The sequence below is a fragment of the Panthera onca genome, chromosome C1 (genome assembly GCF_046562875.1).
Source record: "Panthera onca isolate mPanOnc1 chromosome C1, mPanOnc1 haplotype 2, whole genome shotgun sequence".
Classification (NCBI taxonomy): domain Eukaryota; kingdom Metazoa; phylum Chordata; class Mammalia; order Carnivora; family Felidae; genus Panthera; species Panthera onca.
The window spans coordinates 115,197,567-115,213,125 of NC_138346.1; the positions used below are offsets into that span (position 1 = coordinate 115,197,567).

The following is a 15,559-nucleotide window of genomic DNA, read 5'->3' on the forward strand; positions in this document are numbered from 1 at the left end:
TCATGAACCATGAGATCATGACCTGAGCCAAAACCAACAATCAAACACTTAACCGAATGAGCCATGCAGGTGCCCCAACAACCTTCTTAATGTCCATATCCACCAGCGAAGTGAGGCCACAAGTCAAACTGCTGCCTCCACAACTGGAGAAAATCACCAGGAGGCTACAGAGAACCACAACTGGAGCAAAACCCTCATGAGTGCCACAGCAGGGCAACCTCAACTGTAACTGACCAAGTGTGGGAGGCTCAGGGTGGACAAGTCTGAGAGAAAAAGTCCAGGGAGATTCAGTTACTGGGAACCCTCACACTTCTCAAAGTTTTACCTCCTGAGCTCTTCCAGGTTCTCACAGTGAACACTGTGTTTCCAGCAGTGGGAAGAGAGAGGGAACCATGTGGAAATACTCCAAGCATTCTGTTCTTAACAAGGTCTGCCCTCAGGAGAAGCTGTTAACCAGAGCCTGGGGTTCTGTCAGGGCCTTACTGACCTCTCTACCAAAGAGAGAAGGGAAATACCCAATTCTAGCCCACTATAGCCATCCTGTCCCACGTAAAGCGGGGGGGGGGGGGGGGGGGGGGGGGTTGACAGCCTGCAGCAAGTTCAGGAGCCTAGAGGCACAGGCTCACTGAAACTGATCACAGGCCTACAGAACACTCCTCCTCCCCTCATACCTCACCACTGTTACTAAAAGGCCTACTCACAGCAGTGCCTTTTACCCAATACATCATGTCTGGCTGCCAAAAAGAAATTAAGACACATACTAAAAGGCAAAAAAACACAGTTTAAAGAAACAGAGCAAGCATCAGAACCAGATTCAGACATGGCAGGGACATCAGAATTACCAGACTGAGACTTTTAAACAACTGTGATTAGTATGCTAAGAGCTCTAATGGATAAAATAGACAGCATGCAAGAACAGATGGGCAAAGTAAGCAGGGAGACGGAAATTCTAAGAAAGAACCCAAGAGAAATTCTAGAGATCAAGAACACGGTAGTAACAGAAATGGAAAAACCTCTGACGTGCTTAGTAGTAGACTAGACACAGCTGAGAAAGAATCTCTGAGCTTGAGGATAAGAATTACATTCAAATTCTCCTCAGAAACCAGGTAACCAAGAAGAGAGTAGAGCAAAATATTCAGTGTTCAGAGAAAAAAAAATACCATCCTAAAATTCTGTACCCTGTGAAATTACTCTTCAAAAGTGTAGGAGAGGGACACCTGGGTGACTCAGTCAGTTAAACATCTGACTCTTGATTTTGGCTCAGGTCATGATCTCACAGTCGTGAGACTGAGCCCCAGAGTAGAGCTCTTTGCTACCAGCACAGACAAGCCTGCTTGGGATTCTCTCTCTCTCTCCTCTTCATGCACACATGCTCTCTCTCTCAAAAGAAATAAATAAACATTAAAAAAAAGTGCAGGAGAAAGAGTTCTCAAACAAAAACTGAGGAAATTTGTTGCCAGTAGACCTGTCTTGCAAGAAATGTTATAAGAAATTCTTCAGAGAGAAGGAAAATTATATAGGTCAGAAATGTGGATCTACATAAAGAAAGGAAGAGTTTCTGAAAAGGAATAAGTAAAGGTAAAATTAAAGCTTTTTTTAAAAAATGTGTATTTATTTTTGAAAGCACAAGCGGGGGAGGCGGGGGGGTGGGGGACAGAGGATCTGAAGCACGCTCTATGCTGACGGCAGCAAGTCTGATGTGGGACTCATATTCACCAACTGCAAGATCATGACCTGAGCTGAAGTCCAATGTTCAACCAACTGAGCCATCCAGGTGCCCCAAAATTTTTATTTTTCTTATTTTTGGTTGATCTAACAGATAATAAGTTGCTCAAAATAATAACAGTAATATTGTATTGAATTATGCAACAGAAAGAAAATCAGTAAGGACATAGTTGAACTCAACAGCACCAACAATCAACTGGATATAATTGATATCTACAGACCATTTCATCCCATAACAGCAGAGTACATATTATACTCAAGATCACAGGAAGCATTCACCAAGACAGACCATATAAAAAACACCTTAACAAATTTAAAAGAATAGGAATCATACAATGTCTGCTCTCAGACCACAGTGGAATTAAACTAGAAACCAAAAACAGAAAGATAACTGGAAAATCTCCAAATACATGGAGATTAAACAACATACTTTTAACTAACACATGGATCAAAAAAGAAATCTGAAGCAAAATCTTGAAGTATTTTCAACTAAATGAAAATAAAACCCCTGTTTATTAAAATTTGTGGGATGCAACAAAAGTAGTGCTTTGAGGGAAATTCATAGCATTAAATGCATATATTTAAAAAGAAGGAAGATCTAAAATCAATCATCTAAGCTTTCCAAACTGAGCCTGGCAGAATGGCTCCCACAAAGAAGGGTGGCCAAATGAAGGGCTGTTCTGCCATCAACGAGGTAGTGACCAGAGAATACACCACCATCAACAGTCACAAGCACATCCATGGCATGGGTTCCAAGAAGCGTGCCCCGCGGGCACTCAGAGATCTGAAAATTTACCATGAGAGAAAGGGGAACTCCAGATGTGCAGACTAACACCAGGCTCAACAAAGCTGTCTGGGCAAAAGGAATAGGGAATGCTCCATACCATATCTGTGTGCGGTTGTCCAGAAAAACTTAAGAAGGATGAAGATTCACTAAACAAGCTCTATACACTGGTTACCTATGTACCTGTCACCACTTTCAAACATTTATAGTTAATGTGGATGAGAACCAACTGCTCATTGTCAAATAAAGGTATAAAACAGAAAATAAATAAATAAATATAATCAAATCAAATCAATTATCTAAGCTTCCACTTTAGGAAACTGGAAAAAAGAGAAGCAAATTAAATCCAAGGTAAGCAGGAGAAAAGAAATAATAAGAATTAGAGTAGAAAGCAATAAAACTGAAAACAGTATATCAACAGAAAAAGTCAATGAAACCAAAAGTTGGTTCTTTGAAAATATCAATAAAATAAAAAGGAAAATACAAATTACTAATATCAGAAATGAAATGGGAGACATCACTATAGATCCTAAACATCAAAAGGATAATGTAAGAATACTACAAAGAACTCTATGCCCACAAATTTTATAACTTAGATGAAATGGACCAATTCCTTGAAAGATACAATCTGCCAAAACTCACCTAGGCAAAGAGACAGACAATCTGAGTAGGCCTATATCTATGAATGAAACTGAATCAATAACTAATAAGCTTTCAAAACAGAAAGCACTAGGCCAAGATGGGTTCACTGGTAAATTCTACCAAATTAATTTAAGGAGAAATTATACCAAGTTCTATATAATCTCCTTCAGAAGATAGAAGCAGAAGAAATACTTCTCAACTCATTCTATGACCAGTATTACCCTAATACCAAAACCAGACAAAGGCGTTACAAGAAAAAGAAAAAACTACAGTTCAATATCTCTCATGAACATAGATGCAAAAATCCTCAACAATACGTTAGCAAATCAAATTGAACAATGTATGAAAAGAATTGTATACCATGACCAAGTGATTTTATCCCACATATGCAAGGCTGATTCAACATTCCAAAATCAATTAATGTCATCCATCAAATCATCAGGCTAATGAAGAAAAATCACATGACCATATCAATAAATGCATAAAAAACATTTGACAAAGTCCAACATTCATTCATGATAAAAATTCTCAGTGAACTAGCAATAGAGGGGAACTTCCTCAACTTGATAAAGAATATCTACCAAAAATCTATAGCTAATATCATAGTTAATTGTAAGAAACTAAAACCTTTTCCCACTAAGAGCAGGAAAAAGGGAAGGATGTCCCCTCTCACCACTGCTTTTCAGCATCATACTGGAATAGCTAATGCAATAAGACAAGATAAGGAAATAAACAGGGGCACTTGGGTGGCTCAGTCAGTTAAGCGTCCAACTCTTAATTTCAGCTCAGGTCATGATCTCATGGTTGGTGAATTTGAGCCCCACATTGGGCTCTGAGCAGGCAATGCAGAGCCTGCTTGAGATTGTCTCTCTGTCCCTCCCCAACTCGTTCATGTGTGCACGCTCTCTTTCTCAAAAAATAAATAAACTTTTAAAAAATAAAAAATAGGGACGCCTGGGTGGCTCAGTCAGTTAAGCGCCAGACGTTAGCTCAAGTCATGATCTCATGGTTCATGGGTTCACGTGGGGCTCTGTGCTGACAGCTCAGAGCCTGGAGCCTGCTTCGGATTCTGTGTCTCCCTCTCTCTCTGCCCCACCCCCACTCGCGCTCTGTCTCTCTCAAAAATAAATAAACATTAAAAAATTTTTAATAAAAAATAAAATAAAAAGGAAATAAACAATATAGATTGGAAAGGGAAATAAAATTGTATTCACAGATGACATGATCATCAATGTAGAAAATTCTAAAGAATTGACAAAAACTACCTAGAACTAATAAGTGATTATAGTAAGGTTGTCAGATACACTGTTTTGTTTTATTTGTTTCTATTTTGAGAGAGAGAGAGAGAGAGAAAGAGAGAGAGAGAGAGAGGGAGGGAGAAGCTCATGTGCAAGCAGGGGAGAGGTAAAGAGAAAGGGAGAGAGAGAATTGCAAACAGGCTCTGTGCTGACATGGGGCTCCATCTCATGAACTGTGAGATCATGACCTGGGCTGAAATCAAGAGTCTGATGCTTAACTGACTGAGCCACGCAAGCAACTGTCAGGTACAAGTTTAATATACAAAAGTCAACTGCTTTCATATACCAGCAATAAACAAGAGAAATTTGAAATTAAAAATATAATACGTAGGGGTGCCTGGGTGGCTCAGTCAGTTAAGCGTTCGCCTTCAGCTCAGGTCATGATCTCACACTCCGTGGGTTTGAGCTCCATGTCAGGCTCTGTGCTGACAGTTCAGAGCCTGGAGCCTGCTTCAGATTCTTGTCTCTCTCTATCTCTGCCCCTCCCCTGCTCATGCTCTCTCTCTCTCTGTCTCAAAAATAAATAAAAACATTAAAAAAAATTTTTAATAAAAAAATAAGAATAAAAAATACATATATAATACCACAATAGCATCCCCCCAAAATGAAATACTTAATTATAAATTTACCAAATATGTATAAGCTGTATACAAGTAAAACTACAAAGCTCTGCTGAAAAATCAAAGAACTAAATAAATAGAGAGATGTTCCATGTTTGTGAATAAGAAGACTGGCTATTGTCAAGATGGCAGTTCCTCCCAACTTGATCTATAGATTCAATGCAATCCCAGTCAAAATCCCAACAAGTTGTTTTGTGGATAGCAACAAACTGATTCTGACGTTTATATGGAGAGACAGACTCAGAATAACCAACATAATATTGAAGGAGAAGAATAAAGTTGGAGGACTGACACTACCCAACTTCAAGACTTTTCTATAAAGCTACAGTAATCAAAAGTAATCAAAATTTCAGGGCACCTGGGTGACTCAGTTGGTTGAGTGTCCAACTTTGGCTCAGGTCATGATCTCATGGTTTGCGAGCTCAAGCCCCACATCAGGCTCTGTGCTGACAGAAATAGACCCATGTAAATAATATAGTCAACTGATCTTGACAAAGGAGCAAAGGCAACAAATGAAGACTGTCTTTTTAACAAACACAGCTGCAACAACTATACATCTATAATGCACAAAATAATCCACACACAGACCCTACGCCTTTTGCAAAAATCAACTCAAGATGGATCGCAGACCTAAATATAAAATGCAAAACTATAAAACTCCTAGAAGATAACATAGAAGAAAATCTAGGTAAACCTTAAGTCTAGCAGTGACTTTTCACAACGCAGAGTACTAACCACTATACGATCACGGCCAGCAGAGACTTTTCAGATACAACACCAAAGTCATGATCCATGAAGTAAAGAATTGATAGGCAACACTTTATTAAAATTAAAATCTTCTGCCTGGCGTGGAAACACTGTCAAGGAAAGGAAAAGACAGGGGAGCCTGGCTGGCTCAGTCAGTAGAGCATGTGACTCTTTTTTTTTTTTAATTTTTTTTTAAATGTTTATTTTTGAGCAGGGGAAGGCCAGAGAGAGAGAGAAGACACAGAATCTGAAGCAGGCTCCAGGCTCCAAGCTGTCAGCACAGAGCCTGACACGGGGCTCAAACTCATGAACCATGAGATCATGACCTGAGCTGAAGCTGGACACTCAACTGACTGAGCCAGCCAGGTGCCCTGAGCGTGTGACTCTTAATCTGGAGGTTGTGAGTTCAAGTCCCATGTTGAGTTAGAGATTACTTAAAAATAAAACTTTAGAAAAAAAAAGAAAGAAAGAAAACGGGGGCACCTGGCTGGCTCAGGCAGTTAAACGTCCGACTTTGGCTCAGGTCATGATCTCACGTTCATGGGTTCGAGCCCCATGTCTGGCTCCATAATGACAGCTCCAGAGCCTGGAGTGTGCTTTGGATTCTTCATCTCCCTCTCTCTCTGCCTCTCCCCTGCTCATGCTCTGTCTCTCAAAAATAAATAAACATTTTAAAAAAAGGGGGGGAAAGACAAGACACACACTGGGGAAAAAATAACTCCAAAAGACATATTTGATAAAGGACTATTATCCAAAATACGCAAAGAACTTTTAAAACTCAACAGTAAGAAAACAAACAACTCATTGAAAAATGAGCTAACGATATTAACAAGTATCTCACTAAAGAAGATACAGAGACGGTGGGGCACCTGGGTGACTCAGTCGGTTGAACATCTGACTCTTGATTTTGGCTCAGGTCATGATTCCAGGGTCATGGTATCAAGTCCCACATCGGGCTCTGCACCGAGCATGGGGCCTGCTTGAGGTTCTCTCTCTCTCCCCACCACCTCTGTCCCTTTCCCCTGCTTGTGCTCTGTCATAAATAAATAAATAAATAAATAAATAAATAAATAAATAAAATTTAAAAATTAAAAATAAAATAGGTCTTAATTCCTCTGCCTACTTCAGTTTCGCCCCAATCTAATCCACCCTCTCCATTCAGCCAAGATGAGCTTTTCTAAAATGCATTCTTGAAGGGGCACCTGGGTGGCTCAGTTGGTTAAGTGTCCAACTCTTGATTTTGGCCTGGGTCGTGATCTCACTGTTCTTGAGTTCAAGCCCCACACTGGGCTCTGCGCTGACGGTATGGAGCCTGCTTGGGATTCTCTCTCTCCCTTTCCCCTGCTTGCACTGTCTCTCTCTCAAAATAAATAAATTAAACATCAAAAAGATTATAAAATGCATTCTTGAAAACCCTGTAACAGATCCCATGTGTTCTTAGGACGAAGTCTAGACTTCTGGGAGATGCTGTAGGAGCCGTGCCCACATCCCCATGACCCACCCTAGATATCACCTACAGACTGTCCCATACACACAATGGCCTCCAGCAGCTCTGTCTCTCAGCCTGCCCCAGGTCATTCTCTGAGGAACCTGGGACTGGCCAGAAGTGGAAGGCGTTAAGGTTCCCAGATGCAACCTCCAACCAATGAGGGACGAGAGCACTGGCTAAACGCCTGCCTTCCTGGACCAATGTGACAATTCAGAGGCATGTCCAACAGGCTCTCAGGTGTCTCTGGTGGTGCTGGCCTTCAGTTGCCTGCTGGTTAATACAGCCTTTGCGGGCTTCCTTCCCTTCCGCTTACTTTCCCATTCCTTCATCATGCTTCCTGGAACCAACCTGCAAATAAACTACTTCTACTTGCCTGTTTTTGCTTTTGGGGTACTCCAACAGAAGACAGTCCCCTTACATGGCTCATCACCCCTTCATCATCAGGTCCCTGTTTCCTTTTTCAACATTAGTCTTTGCCACTTCCCAATTTGTACTCTGTCGTCAACAGGCAAACAACTTCTTTTAGCTCCTCTAGGCCTTGGCACATACTATCTTTCCCCTCTTAGAACACTCTTCATCTAACTCCCATTCAACCCTGCTTTATCTGCTTAAATGTCACTTCCTCCAGGAAGGCTTCCAGAATTTCCAAGTTCAGGTTTTGTATTACTTCCATCTGTTTTCAAGACATCCCATTCTCCCCCCAAACACAGCACTTATCATATCATTTGGAATAGTTTCCTTAATTCTCTCCTGCCACCCGTACTCTATGTTTCAGGAGAGCAGAGACCATGTCTTCCTTGTTCATTGTTGCACCAGAAAAATCTAGCACAGTCCCAGGCACAGAGTAAAACTTTCTGAATAGGTCGGCACATGACAGGTGCCAAAAAATATTTGTGGAAATGAAAAGGAAAGAAGAACCAAAACAGTGCTCAAAACAAGGTGCAGTGTAACTTGTCTAAACTGACAGGACACAATCCAGAGAGGGAACGAGTGACCAGGTTTGACATTCTTCAGCTTCCCGCCTGAGCCACCCTGTGGAACACAGAATGGACCCACCTCCAAACTCCAGAAATCATGGAGACAGCTTTCAATAAAAAGAACACAAACTACTATATGGGTAGTGTCACTGTGAAAATAATTCATAATCCATGAACTGACTCAGAGTTATCCTGAATAATTTAGCAGCAAGCCCACCAAGTCTAGTAACAAATTTCTACGATTTGGCTACAGTACAGACAGGCTGTATCAGGACAGGTTAACTGCAGAGTCAAACAGCACAATAAAGTCCAGTCAGGTCTGGCAGCTCTCCTTCAAGTGGTGACTCAGGGACTTCTAGTCATCAGGGGGAGAAGGTATGCAGGGAGGACAGAGAGAATACGGGAGCTCACACCTGATATTTAACCACCTCAGCCCTGAAGTGAACACATCCCTCCCTCTGCTGATAGCTCGTCTTGTCACACGAGACCCACAGGGCTCCAGGGCAGGGGGCTTGCTAATGGAGCTCCCGGCTGGGTATCTGTTTCCCAACCCTGCTCTACACCATGGAAGGGGCCCACGGGTCTTTGGGGGTCAGCTAGCAGCCTCTGCCACACTGCCATAAGGGTTATTTTGTTTTAGGAAACTGAAGTGATCTGACAAGCGTTGGGGATCCTATCAGTACAGCTACAGTACCTTCATCATGTCAAATGGAGATAGAGTCAAAGATGGACATTGCTATCCCTTCTCACAGGCACCTCTACAATATTCTCGGCCCTCGCTGGTTTCCCTTTCTCCAAATTCACCCTGCTCCACCCTTAGCCTTCACTTCCAATTGATCATACTGAGTAACTGCTCTAAATTCAAACCTGCCCCCTTTAAGGCACCTTAGTGGCCTCTGGCACCTTTAGGATGAAGTGTAGACTCCTCAGCAGGGCATAAAAGGCCCACCAGGTTCTGGCTTCCACCTCCCCCCAGCCTCATCTCCCTACATTCCCTTCTCCTGCTCTATGCTCCACACTACCTGCAGCCCCACAAGGCACTAGGCCCCTTCATGCCTATGCTTGGGCCATGACCCTTTCTGGGACACTCTCTCCCCTTCTCCCGGGGAGCACCTGTGCTGTCCTTCCAGATCCAGCTCAAGTGTCTCTTCCTCTGTGAAGACTTCTTTGAATCCACCTCCCCCACAACCACAGTTAGATATTTTGTCCTTTGAGCCACCACCTGTCTTTATACATACATTGAGTATCATACTTGTCACATGACACTACACTAACTTGCTTCTATATCTGTCTTACCTATTCTATGAGACCACAAACTCCTTCAGTTCAGGGACCAACTCTTTTCATCACCATTTTCAGAGGCTGACGTGATACCCAACATGTACTAGGAACTCAATATACGTTTGATGAATGAATTACCAGATACATGCAAAGGAATCACAAGTCATGTAGAGCGAATCTTGAGAGGCAACATTCTTTTGTTGCTTATGGAAGCCAACAGATAAAGATAATATTTCCAAGCTAAGAAATATGCCTCTGGGGCCTCTAATTTCAATGCAGCTTGTGACCAGAAAAATTCATGACCAAGTTCATTCGGATTTCAGATTGGGCTTAGGAATCAAAACAGTACTTTCTCATTTATGCTGATCCTTTTTTACATGTTCATAAACTTAAAACCAAGCATGTGGAACTGACTCAGACACCCAAATGGGATAGCAAGCAGGAGCAAGCTCCTGTCCAATGAGAAATCATCCCAGTAGGGCACAGATGCCAAGCTGAACAACTTTTTATGGATGAAGATGAATTCAAATTAAAAAAAAAATTTTAATGTTTACTTATTTTTAAGAGAGACAGAGCATGAACGGGGGAGGGTCGGGGGGGGGGGGGGGACACAGAATCCGAAGCAGTCTCCAGGCTCTGAGCTGTCAGCACAGAGCCCAACGCTGGGCTCAAACCCAGAAACCATGAGATTATAACCTGAGCCAAAGTCAGATGCTTAACTGACTGAGCCACACAGGCACCCCCAATTTTTTTAATTTCCTCTTTATAATAAGAACCAGATAAAAACAGGTAAGCTGGTTTTATTAAAGAACTTTTTAGAAAATAAGCTGAATAGTAACACTTTTTCTCAATTAAAAAGTTAATACTTACACCAAAAATAAAAATTTCTAAGTATCAGAAGATAATGAATTAATATAACTTTTCCTAGCCTGCCTATTAAATCTTTTATCTAAATCCTATGTCAAATTTCAATGCTTGCGTTTAACTATGTATTTGCAGTCTCGTCCTTTCATGGCTCAGACCTGGCAATTTTATTAACCAGGAAGATGTAGGAAATACCATTGATTGGGATGTAATAATATGTAGCAGGTACTATGTGAGATGCTTTACATACATATCATCTTTTTAAATGTCCCTAACAACCAGATCCCTGAGTGGCTCAGTTGGTTAACCATCTGACTCTGGCTCAGGTCATGGTTTCACGGTTCGTGAGTTTGAGCCCCGTGTTGGGTTCTGTGCTGACAGCTCTGAGCCTGGAGCCTGCTTTGGATTCTGTGTCTCCCTCTCTGTCTGCCCCTCCCCTGCTCATGCTCTGTCTCTCTGTCTCTCTCAAAAATAAATCAATGTTAAAAAAAATTTTTAAATAAATAAAAAATGTCCCTAACAGCCTCCTAAGGAAGTGCACTGGACCCTCGATGGGTTTTACCCTGCCCAACATCCGGCCTCCTGTACACATTTAAGGAATTCCCTGTCCTGTGAGTCTCTCACTGCAGGCACTCTGTCTCCCTCTACAAAGACTGGAAAGCCAGGTACTCACTTTCCAAGACCCCCTTACAACTGGAAGTTAGCAAGAGGCCCTGGGCCAGACTATCAGACAGACTGACCCAGAACTTGAGTCAGAAGCTAGTAACCCAGAGAGGCAGGGACTTATAAAGAATCGCTAATTAAATTCTTACCTATGGTCACATGGAATCGGGAACCCCCTGAAGGGAAGATCTGAGGGACAAAGAGCCACAGACCAATAGGAACAGTATACGGAATTCAAGACTGTGGAATGCAGTGGTTTCTTCTAATGTCCCTGCACAGAACAAAGACAAATTCTTACCTTTTACCCCTACAACATGCACTGAAATCCAAGACTTTATATAACTTAAAAAAATAAAGCTCTCTTATGTATATTCTCTCTCTCTCTCTCTCTCTCTCTCTCACACACACACACACACACACACCCTCAAAAGTTTGATTCTGTGGGTCACCAAATTAACTGTTAAATCCACACCCTCGCAGGATCTTTTGTGTGAAATTTAGGGTACTGAGGAGAAAGAATTTAACCCCGAGTACTGGAACTGGGAAACAAGCCAGCATTTGGCTGACTCAGAACACTCAAAACCTCACTGAGTCTTATCAGCCACTCCCTCCTTGTCCCTTGAAATGCTTTCAGCGTCCCTGACGACCTGCACCTGGAGGGAGGCACAGCAAGGGAAGCCAGTTCATCACCCACTCCACCCACAAACAACACTCCTTGTCTCTGAGCCTCTAATGAGGGCAGATCTCAGATGCCCTAAAAGAGCCCATTCTAAGGCCAGTCTCCTGCGCTGCCAGGGAAACTGGCTTTATGCTTGGTCCAGTGTTGTTTGTGATGATCAGTCCCGAATATCAACAGGAAAGAGGGATGCGGCCACGTAATGAGGCTGGGAACAGGCAGGCTAGATCCCGGAGATCTTGGGGTAACTTCCAGTCCTCCCTGGGGTAGGAGTGAGATCATTTAAAATTATAGAAAGTATGGTTGCATTAGGTTGTGTGGGAGGAACTTATTCCTTCAAAAGGGTAAATACAGGAAAAAGGACTTAGGTGGAAGTTGGACCACCGAAGGCATGGACTCAAGCGGTTGCTTTTGTTTGGCCACCTGGCATCTGAGCCCCCTTCTCATGTTTGGAAATTTCCCATTTCCCAGTCTTAAAAAGAGTTTTGGTGGATGGAAGAACCCACCTCTCACTATAGCAGCTGAAATACTACACAGACTTCCCCTGACTCCTTCACCCCTAGGGAACAGTAGATAACCTAAGTTCTGGAAGCAGACACACCTTACCCCACTGAATGAGAAACCAGAAACAGACTGTAGAGAATCCACTGTATCAGCAGGCAGGAGCAGCGCTGAGTTCCAGCAGCTAGTGGCGCCAACTAGCGGCCAGCACCCAACCACCGGACACTGTTACTCCCAGTCCATGGGACCAGCTGTGTGACTCTGGCTGTGCTTCCACTTTGGTCCCAGCAGCTGCCTGACCTGCCTTGTTCATATGTATTTTCCTTTCTTGAGATGAGGTTAGCTCTCCAATACCTTTCTAGCAAATTCTTTTTCTGCTTAAGTGTACAAGTAAATGTGTAGTTGGTTTGTTGTTAGACACTAAGAACTCTGGCTGAGACAAGTGGATGTTATCGCATTATAGAAATCAAAACTTAGAGAGGTTCAGTGACCCACAAAACAAGACATCCAAATAGTGGCAGGATTCTGTCTCTCATCTGTTTTCCATTCTGGCACACAGCAATACCCAGAACTGGAATGTTTCCCTCTGCGGAGGAACACCACTCCAATCAGAGATGCTGTTATACTAACATGGAGAAAAGTCATTCACAACATTTTAATGGGACATTAGGAAAAATCATTTTTTTCCAGAAACATTTCCCAAATTCTGCTTATCAGAATCCACCACAAGAGTAGAACGCATTGAAATACAACACTTCCACCTTCTTTAAAACAAAATCTGTTTCCTTTCTCTGCCACAGCATGCCAGAAAAATCCCCAAGAAAGCTAAAAGAAAGTCAAGGGAAAGCATCTTTTTCCTCCTGCTATACAGTGGAAACAATCTTTTGAATAATTAATTGACTAAAGGTACAGAGCTCCGGGAGGCTCAGGTTCCTGTCTATCATTAAACAATTGTGGGCGGGGCACCAGCTCCAAATCAACAGGCCCAGCCCTTTCACAAGAACTTGGAGTTGGCCTGATGATGGTTTTTGAATAAACAGCAGCCTGCCTCTTCCTCCCAGAGATCTCTGGACAGCTGGTGCCTGGCACAGAGTGGGCACCCAATAAACACCTACTAAATGAATTCATCTTCGTCATTCCTATACTAAGAGTTCAAAGCCATCTAACTTGGAGTTCAGACCCTAAGGACATAGAGGATCTGAAAAACAAATTCTTTTTTTGTTTTGTTTTCTGTCTTCCTTCATTTCTTTGCCCAATTTCCATTCCCTGATGTTCGTTAGTGCTGAAGACAAGCTGGGAGCAAATTAAACATGACCAACAGAGCCAGACTTTCTAAAGTATCCCTAGAAAAGCAGAGAATTCCATGGGACAGGGATGAAAAGTTCTGGCCCAGAAGGGAGGGTGTTGTCACCGCTGCTGAGGGCTCTCAGAGAACAAATACTAATAGAATTAAACATGCTCTTTTCTCATCCCTGAAATAAAAGAAAGGCAAGATCCTACATCCTCAGTTCCAGGACTCCCCTCTACCTACTGTGGGGGGTGGTGGTGGTGGTGGTGGTGGTAATAGTTTATATTAGATAAATATTCTCATCCTGTCCAGGATCAGTATTTAGTGACTCTGAAGAGAAACCAAAGCACCACTTTGCACCACAAGCTCCCACTTCGGCTTCTTATCTTTTTTTTTTAAGCTTTTTTTTTTGAGACAGAGAAAGAGACAGAAAAAGACAGAGTGAGAGAGTGGGGGAGAGCAGAGAGAGAGGGAGAGAGAATCCCAAGCAGGCTCCACGCTATGAGCACAGAGCTCAATGTGGGGCTCGAACCCACAAACCATGAGATAATGACCTGAGCCAAGATCAACAGTCTGACTGACACTCAACCGACCAGAGCCACCCAGATGACCCAGTTCAGCTTCTTACCTTTAAAAAACAACAACAGGGGCGCCTGGGTGGCTCAGTCGGTTAAGCGGCCGACTTCGGCTCAGGTCACGATCTTGCGGTCCGTGAGTTCGAGCCCTGCGTCGGGCTCTGTGCTGACAGCTCGGAGCCTGGAGCCTGTTTCAGATTCTGTGTCTCCCTCTCTCTGACCCTCCCCCATTCATGCTCTGTCTCTCTCTGTCTTAAAAATAAATAAAAACGTTAAAAAAAAAATTTAAAAAACAACAACAACAACAAAAAACTACCTGGAGGCACAGGGTAGGCAGAGTAATCCCTTTCTCCCCTGTGCCCCCAGGTTCTCACCCTAATCCTTGGAACCTGTGAATCCTATGTGGCAAGAGACTTTGCAGATGGGATTAAGGGCCTCAAATTGGGGAGATTATCCTGGATTGTCTGGGTGGGCCCAATCTTATCACGTTAGTCCTTAAAAGCAGAGAAATTGCCCTGGCATTGGAGAAGACTTGTGAGACTACATCCGACTTCTGACCTCCAGAACGGTAAGATCTACAACACCCAAGCCTCCACTTGAGAGTTGTCACTCTCTGCCTGTTCACGTTCATTTTAGGAACAAGTACACAGACAACCCAAGGGAAGTGAGCCTGCTTTTGTTGTTGCTATTTGTTTTCTCATTTGTTTCCCTGACCAACTATAAAAGTCCCTGCCTGACTCTCTGGAGTGACTGCTAGCATCTTCTTTCCTGTGTGAAATTCCTCCGGACTGAGTGGGCCACTGAACTGCGGTGGCGGGCAGGTCAGTATCTGAACTAATAATGAATGGCCCGGCAGTTTCTCCTCCACGAATCACAGAATGTTGGAGCTAGTTGGAGCCTTGAGATCATCTATTCCAGTCTTATTTTACAGTAGGAAACAGATGCCCGGAGAGTTAAAAAGACTTCCCGAGAAAACAAAAAAACACTGATGCCCGGCCCCTGCCCCCAGAGATGCTGATTCGATTGTTCTGTGGTAGGGCCTAAGTGTCCATTATTTTTCAAAGCCCTCCTTTCTCATGGGACTTTGAAATTTGGCCTACTCTCAACACATACTGAATTCTACTTAAAGGTCCAGACTAACGATAATTAATTTCCAGTATCACAGAGACCAATACCTGTTTTATTCCTGGTCACTATAAGCTTTCATTCGATGCAAAGCAAAAACATTTCTGCATGTTCTTCCCTGAAAGTTCTCATTTTCCCTGTCCTTGTTTACCTTCTGAGAGAGAACCTTATGTGACTCCATTTCCTTCCCTGGGTCCTACGCTGTCAGTGTTTCTTTTTCCTCTCCATGCCTTGGGAACCGAAGTCTCCCCCCAGACCTCAATCCCAACAGTCGACAGACCTCTCCATGGTGCTCCCCACATGC

General features: G+C 42.9%; 1 pseudogene across 1 annotated transcript in view; it reads right to left on the reverse strand.

Annotated features, from left to right (window-relative positions):
* LOC132671719 (phospholipid hydroperoxide glutathione peroxidase pseudogene) overlaps nucleotides 1–15,559 on the reverse strand; it is a 68,738-nt pseudogene that overhangs the window by 26,906 nt on the left and 26,273 nt on the right. The window contains exon 4 of the transcript XR_013557354.1: nucleotides 11,240–11,361. The product of XR_013557354.1 is annotated as a phospholipid hydroperoxide glutathione peroxidase pseudogene (transcript). The remainder of the gene's footprint in view (nucleotides 1–11,239; nucleotides 11,362–15,559) is intronic.